The sequence below is a fragment of the Triticum aestivum genome, chromosome 7D, assembly GCF_018294505.1.
Source record: "Triticum aestivum cultivar Chinese Spring chromosome 7D, IWGSC CS RefSeq v2.1, whole genome shotgun sequence".
NCBI classification, from domain to species: domain Eukaryota; kingdom Viridiplantae; phylum Streptophyta; class Magnoliopsida; order Poales; family Poaceae; genus Triticum; species Triticum aestivum.
The window spans coordinates 187654176-187662038 of NC_057814.1; positions in this window are offsets into that span (position 1 = coordinate 187654176).

Below are 7863 nucleotides of genomic sequence, written 5' to 3' on the forward strand. Positions count from 1 at the left end.
CTTATGTGTAAAATAGCATGGTATTTTCCGCACCACAGACATGATAACTTGCATACAAACACCATGATAATTTTGACCCGAGAGGAAATTGTTGTTGAAACATACACCGATAACTTATATGTAAATAGCATGATAATATACGCATCATAGATCTGATAATTTATGTACAAAACACCATGATAATTTCAACGAGTGGAAAAAAGTTATTGAAATACCCCCGGTAACTTATGTGTAAATAAAATGGCAATATACGAATGCATACTCGATAACATACATAACCGTGGTAATTGTGACCCATCAAAAAGTTGTTGAAACTTACCCAGACAACTTCAATGTAAACACAATGACATGGTAATTTATGTAGCCTAAGTATGGTAACTTTTAACAAAAAAAATTATCGAAACATATCAACATGAGATCTAATTTTGAAGATTTTGTCGCGATATTTAGTAGTGAAAAACGAATTTGAATCGAATCGAGGGTTTGAGCTACCAAATATTTTGAATTTTCAAATTGGAAAAACCTAGATGACATTAGGATTTTGCCTACTACTGCATGCATATGCATGTGGAAAGAAGGTTGGAGGAACCATTTTTATGCCCCGGTAACTTCTATGCAAACAACATGATAATATACACACTGCAAACGTGATAACTTACTTAGCCTAGACGTGGTAACTTTTTACCCAAAAAATTGTCGTCGGAATATACCAACATGTGATCTAATTTTGAAGACCTTGTCGCGACGAATTTTTTATGTGAAAACAATTTTTCAATCAAAATGATGGTTAGAGCTATAAAACATTTTGAATCTTTGAATTTGGTGGAATCTCAGATGACATCAGCATTTTTCGTCCTATATGCATGCATGGAACAATTAGGAGAAGGAATGTGTTGAATGTGTCTCTTGCATGCAGCTTTTTTCAAAAAACTAACGCATGCATGCAACTGCTATGAAGGAGATCATGCGCATGGAGGGTCGTTCGGATCTATAACTATAATCAGAACGTTTGGTAGGTATAACACTTCATATATTAAATATATCAAATGATTATTTATATATATCATGTTAATTTTAATTATTTATGCATATTGCTCGCTAAATTTCTCTCATATTTAGTGCTCGTTAGTATTTTGGAATGGTTGGTTATATTTTAGACAAAATTTGGGAACACTTAGATTTAAGTTAATAAAACCCCTCAAACGTTGGATACAAAAGGTTTTTAAGAACAACTTACAAGGCAACATAGACTAGAAGGAAACGATAGAAATACAAATAAGCAGCTTGGTGGGTAATATTGATAATGAAATATCGTGTATCTAAGCTTAGGTAGCTGGTAAGCTAGGACGGCCATTTACCCTGATGTGTTTTTCACTGGTAAAATTTTAAGGATGTCCGCTGATTCCTCCTTGATACATGGTTTAGGGCTAGTTCTTTTACTGGCTTTTAGAATAAGCTGGAATAAGCTGCCTCTTATCTAGCTTATTCTAGAAGCCCAACCAAATTTATTTTTTAGAAGCCTACTAATTAAGATATGACTCTTAGACTTCTATTTTTTTGTTGGGCTTTTAGAATAAGAAGGGTAGGGGGAGTTTATTCTAAAAGCCTAGAAAAGTCACCAAAAGAACTGGCCCTTAGTTGTTTGGAAAAATTATTAAGAACTCAGAAGTAGAAGTACTAGATTAATTATCCTGGTAGTCGTATCATACCATCATATCATTTTGTAATTATGTTCCCTACAGAAATTACTCTCTATATTTAGATTGCTGGGGTAATATGGACACGGCTCCTCTGCCGTGCGCTAGGTGACGTTGGGCCGCTGACATGTGGGCCAGGTTTTCAACAGGCCCACGTGTCAGTGGTAGGACGGCAGGCTGCCGAACGGTAGAGGATCCTCTTCCGGGTAATATGGTACTAGCTTGTTTGTCTAGTTACCTACTTTTGAATATGTAAAAATTTACATTGAAGTTACAAAAGATTTGCTAATGTTTTGGATAAACTTGAATTATTCTAATGTTTTGGATAAACACCAAGTACACCGTAGAGTTAAGCACATACACGCACACACGTGGATTGGAGTCGTGATATTGACAATTGATGAAGTTAACATAGGTTTCTCGTCCTTGACGAAAATTCGCTAGCGCACTGAAAAAATAATCTATGCTACTATCAGTGAATTTTGTGATAAAATGTTATAACATAAATTTTCAATATGAAAAATCCATTGCAAGTACATAATTATGAAAATCCTTGTTAGAAAACATGGCTTAACTAACGAAAGAAAGATGGAGCCTGACTTACCATGTTGGGTTGAAGGCAAACACTATTCAGATCAACATGTTTGACATAACAATCAGAATTGTAACGGATGTTCGATACAACTGCGAAGATGAAGAGAAATCTATCTCACTACTTGTCGTTGAGGATAATGGTACGAGTATTCAGATGAAGGTACGGTTGAGTCCTGAAGTTCATCGATGGTGATAATAGACATGGTGTCAGATTTTGGTCTGATACCCAATAAGATGGTTGTTTGACAAGCTCTCATACCTTGCAATAGTTAATTAAGAGTAATATGTATGTTTCACACCAGGGATGCTTAAGTGTGTGTGGCAGTATCTTCTTTTGCAACATGTACGCTCGCGATCATGTGTGTTCCTGAGAAGGGAAATAATATATACAACTCATGACAAATAGAGTAGGTGGTTTATATACTCGTGCTTCTCATGGTTGTGAAGTAATGGATAATAATTACTTGACAACTGAATACTAATTAATGTAATTCTTAAGCACGCTTGGTCAGAAGTAACATGGTGGATATATTATTCATAAGATTGTGTGGAACAATGTAGAAATTCATAGTACGTGATATCCTATGCCACTTTAAAAAGTACATCTTAGTTAGTTCACTGTTTTATTGTTCCATGTTTTTTTCTTTTTTGCAATCCAAAGAGGCTCAAAGATGGTGATAGTAAAAGTGAAGTGGTCATTGCTCATCTTTTTGTAGTGGTTTATTTCGGGTTAATTTTTCTATGTTGTTTTCTTTGTCTTTTGTTTTCACAATTGGCTATTTCAGGTCAAAGGGAGAAGACACGAAAATACTGGGCGTGTTCTAGAGTTCCAAAATGCAAGACGAGGAACGTCATCACTAGTAGAAAATATGCCTTTAGTCCCGGTTCGCAAAGGCCATTAATCCCGGCTGTGCAACCGGGACTAAATATGCGCGACTAAAGGCTCCCTCCCTTTAGTCGCGCCTCTTACGAACCGCGACTAAAGGCCCGTCCACGTGGGCGCCAGGAGTCCGTCGGGGCGGAGGACCTTTTGTCCCGGTTCTCGTGGCTAACCGGGACTAAAGGCCTCCTCCGCAGGTTTAGGGTTTTAGCCCCCCTAAACCTGGTTTTTTTTTAATTTGTAGTGTTTTATTTCTTTTATATTTTATTTTAATTTTGATGAAGTTTCAGTACACATATTCTACGCTACTATATACATGCATATGAAATTTCGAACAAGAAGAATTCAAGAGGAATATATAATATATATTCAATCTCGGGTGACCATATACAACTTCGAACAAGTTTCCATACACAATTAGGATGGATGACCATATACAACTTCGAACAAGTTTCAATCTCGGGTATGCATATAAATTTCTTCGTCCTCGGTATAGTGTTCTCCTTTAGGATTGATGACTTCCCTCATGAAAAATCCTGCTAATTCATCTTGAATTGGTCAGAAGCGAGTTTCTGGACTAAGCCTCCTCCGCAAGTTATCCGTCGCCTTCCGCACGCTATCCGATGCCTTCCGCTCAGAGGTGTGTCTCCGGATGTTCTCACAAACATAGTATCCACATAGATTGGTCCCCGGTGGCTGCTTATCCACATTAACTAACCTTCTAAAATCTAGCTCATGTTTGAATTCACCGACAATTTCTTCTGAGAACCGTCTCCAAACCCTACAGGGCAAAGAAAATTAAATGAACAAGGGAGTTATTAGTTACTTGATATTAGAAAATGAACGAAAGAGACCGATCGATATAGAGCTCAAATGATTGAAAATAATTACTTTTGCAGCATTTTTCTCATGTCGGCCCAACGCTTTGAATCTGAATCCATAGAGTCCATGATTAGAACTCTGGAGGTGTGAAGTTCAATATTTAGCAGAATCCAGTGGAACCTGCGGACACGTTACATGCACAGTCATGCATAACTCATCGATTAGACATATCATGCATGGAGTAAACAAAAGAGAATGGGCACAAGAGAGAAACACTCACCCAAAATGGTAAGGAAATAGAATATGACTTTTGAGTTGATGCTTTCTAAGAAACTTGTACAAGTCTTTCTCCACGTCTTCGGGGTGATTTTGTAATACATGTCCATTAACGATATGTGGGTCAATGAACCCAACATCATGGATGTTTCTTATTCTGCATTCCCAAATCTTCAATCTGCATAATAGTGTACGCAACAATATAGTTAGGACAATATATATATATAGTGCAGGCAATGAAGAACGAGATGAGGTAGAAATAAATCACTTACAGAACGTAGCAACTCAGGATAGATTTGTCGAGCTCGCGCAGATTGAACAGCTGGAACAATTCACTCATATGAACTTGTACAGAGTACCGTTTGGTGTGATGCTCCTCTGTAACATCCGCATAAACATATTCTTTGTCGGCCCATGTTATGAAATGCTTGTACCAAGTAGCAGATTTCGCATTTGTGGTGGTAGACTCTTTTCCCGCGCAGGCTCGACGAGAGGCCCATTCCGCACATATTGTAATGCTATCTCACATACTGGCGCATCCTCAAGGCCTAACGAGGCACGAAGAGTCAAACCCATCTCGGACGCTTGTTTCATGGCACTCGCTACAGTCAATCCAAGTGCTGCCGCAGCTGCTATGATCTCGGGGTCCTCTTCCGGACCGGCTTTCACTATGAGCGGGGGGATCGATTGTTTATTCTGCATCCCGAGCTGGTCAACTTGTTTCCTGCTTTTTTTACTTTCTTCTTTCTCCTCCTTCAATATTTTTTCTTGCCTACGAAGTTCATGTCCATAGTCGTCAGGCATATTCAGCTCGGCTTGGGACGGTGTCGTCAAAAAATCCTTAGCTCACTTCTTTTGCTTCTCAGTGAATACTTGCTTGGGCTCAGGCTCTTTTATCGCCTTCGTATCCGCCTTCCATTTCTCATAATGAGCAGACGCGGCCAATTTGGTTTCAGCTTCACTAAGTTCCCAAGGCCTTGGGAGGAGAGGCTTCAGTGATGGCTCCGGTACCCTTGTGGTCTTAGGTACATAAGGGTCCGGGTTAATAGTCCAGGAGCGGGGTTCCTTGCTGTCCGCTTGCTTCTGCTTCTTCACCGGAGGTGGATTGGGGGGCGTCGTACCCGCCGGAGGAGGATTGGGGGGCGTCGACCCGCCGGAGGAGGATTGGGGGGCGGCGGCTGCTTACCCGCCGGAGGTTGTGGATCGGGGGACGGCGTCGAATGGCGTGAAGGAGGTGTAGGTGAACCACCACGACCACCACCACCGCCACCACCACCACCATCGGAGGGGGGTGGACTTGTTAGCCTTGGCGCCTCGCCTGGAAACACTATGTACTTCTTTTTCCATAGAATGATCTGGCGCTTGACATCTCCAAGTCTTCTCTCCCCTTCGGGTGTAGCTTTGTCAATCTCCAGGTCCTCAAACTCTTGGACTATGTCTTGCACCGTGACACGAGCATAGCCATATGCAATGGGGTTGTTGAGGTGGAGTGCTCCAGGTGTACAGGGTAAAGCACTGCCGGTAGCTACCTTCGTGGAAACGTTCCCCACGGGATAATGCAGATCACATTCTTTCATCTCCTTTACATCATCCATGGGGTAGTGAGGCTCCGGTGCACGAATCTCAATCGTCGGTGCATTAGCACCAGGCGGGGCATCCGTGGAAGCCACGCTGCTTCTCCGCTGCTGGCTTCCGCGATCCGCTTCATGATCTTCATGCGGCCCTGCAGCCGATTTTTCTTTTACTAGTTCATGCACGGTCTGCTTCAACTCATGGAGTTCCGATGCAAACTTTGCCAAAAGATCTGCATCCCGGTCCGTCTTTCTCTTACGGCTTCTGTAACAGTACGGGTCATTGTCCTGGGAAAACCCTACTTTCCACGGAATTCTGCCTTTGCCTCGTACACGTCCTCCGTGTTCATCATTCCCGAGGGCTGTTGTCAGTGCGTCTTTCTCTCTGTTGAACTTGATCAAGCCCTCTTGAGCTTGGGTCATTGCGTCAATAAGGGCTTGGGTGGGAGCAAACTTTTTCTTCCGGTGAACACACACCCCTGTCTCCGGGTCTAGCGATCCCCCATGCCCGTACCACCAGCTTTTGGCCCTTGGGTCCCATCCCTCTGTACCTAGAGGGATTCCTCGCACCCTCAGGTCCTCCTCCATCTTCTGCCACTTAGGCTCCGAAAGGCGGTATCCTCCTGGCCCCATAATATGATGGAACTTTTTCTTACTCGCATTATCCTTATTTTTTTTATATTTCCTTGAAATGCTCCGATTTCTTTTGCCTCACAAATTCTGGCCAATCATCTTTCAGTTTCTCATGTTGTCCATTGAAATCCGGAGTCTTGCCCTTGTTGACATAGTCACGGGTTAAATTTTTATTGAAGTTCCGGAATGCTTCGGCCATCTTCTGAAAAGCGAACTCTTTAACTAGCCTCCTCCTCTCACGTCCACCCGGAACCTCGTTACCGAATTCATCGACTTTGTTGTATTCCGGAGGTAGAATGAAATGTTCCATAAGCTTTCTCCAGCAATCCTTTTTCGTTCTCTTGTCGACAAAACTGAAACCAAGACGTGCCTTCTTTGGCTCCTTCCATTCCTGGACGGTGATCGGGACGTTGTCTCTAACAACGACTCCGCATTGGTTGATAAACTTTGAGGTGTGCTGTAGGGGCTTGCCGGTTTCACTGACAAAATCAATGGTATATGTTTCTCCTGTTTTCATCGCCTTGGATTTGCCACGCTTTGTCGTACTCGATCCGGCCGAGGGCTAAAAAAAGAAAGAGAGTCGCGCGCGTTAATACATATGTATTCACATTTCAGTAAGTTTGTATCACGAGAGGCTCAATGTATATATATACCTCGCCGGAGGTGGTTGCTACTTGCAATTCGAGATCGTCGTTTGTTGACGGTTGACCTCCGTCGACAATGTCCGTTCCTTCACCTTCTTGATCATCGACAATGTCTGTTCCACCGTCAAGGTTCAGAAAAGAAGAGACTACATCCTCTTCTTGCTCATATTCTGAGCCCGGCACATAAGGAATCTCGTTGTTTATGATGCCCATTAAATAACGTTCAGCCTCCGGATCCCTAAGCGGCTCGGCTCTATCGTCTGCCATATGTCACTCCTGCATGTAGTAAAAATTAATTAAGTATAAAGGAATTAAAAAATAAGATTAAGGGGACATAGAGGAGGAGCAGCGACGGTTGAATGATTAAGAGCTATTAAAAAATAAAATTGATGTTTTTTTGCTCAAATTTATACAATTATTCCCAAATAAATTTCCTTTTCTTTTTCCTTTTCTTTTTCCTCTCTGCTCTCTCTTTCCTTTTCTTTTTCCTTTTCAGTTTTTTATTGAGCACTAATTTGCATAGAAGTTTTTGTTTGAGCACTGCCAAGTATTTTGTTTTTCCTTTTCTTTTTCCTCCACCACAGCTCAAATTTAATGATTTATACAATTATTCCCAAATAAATTTCCTTTTCTTTTTCCTTTTCTTTTTCCTCTCTGCTCTCTCTTTCCTTTTCTTTTTCCTTTTCAGTTTTTTATTGAGCACTAATTTGCATAGAAGTTTTTGTTTGAGGAGGACGGCAGGCGGC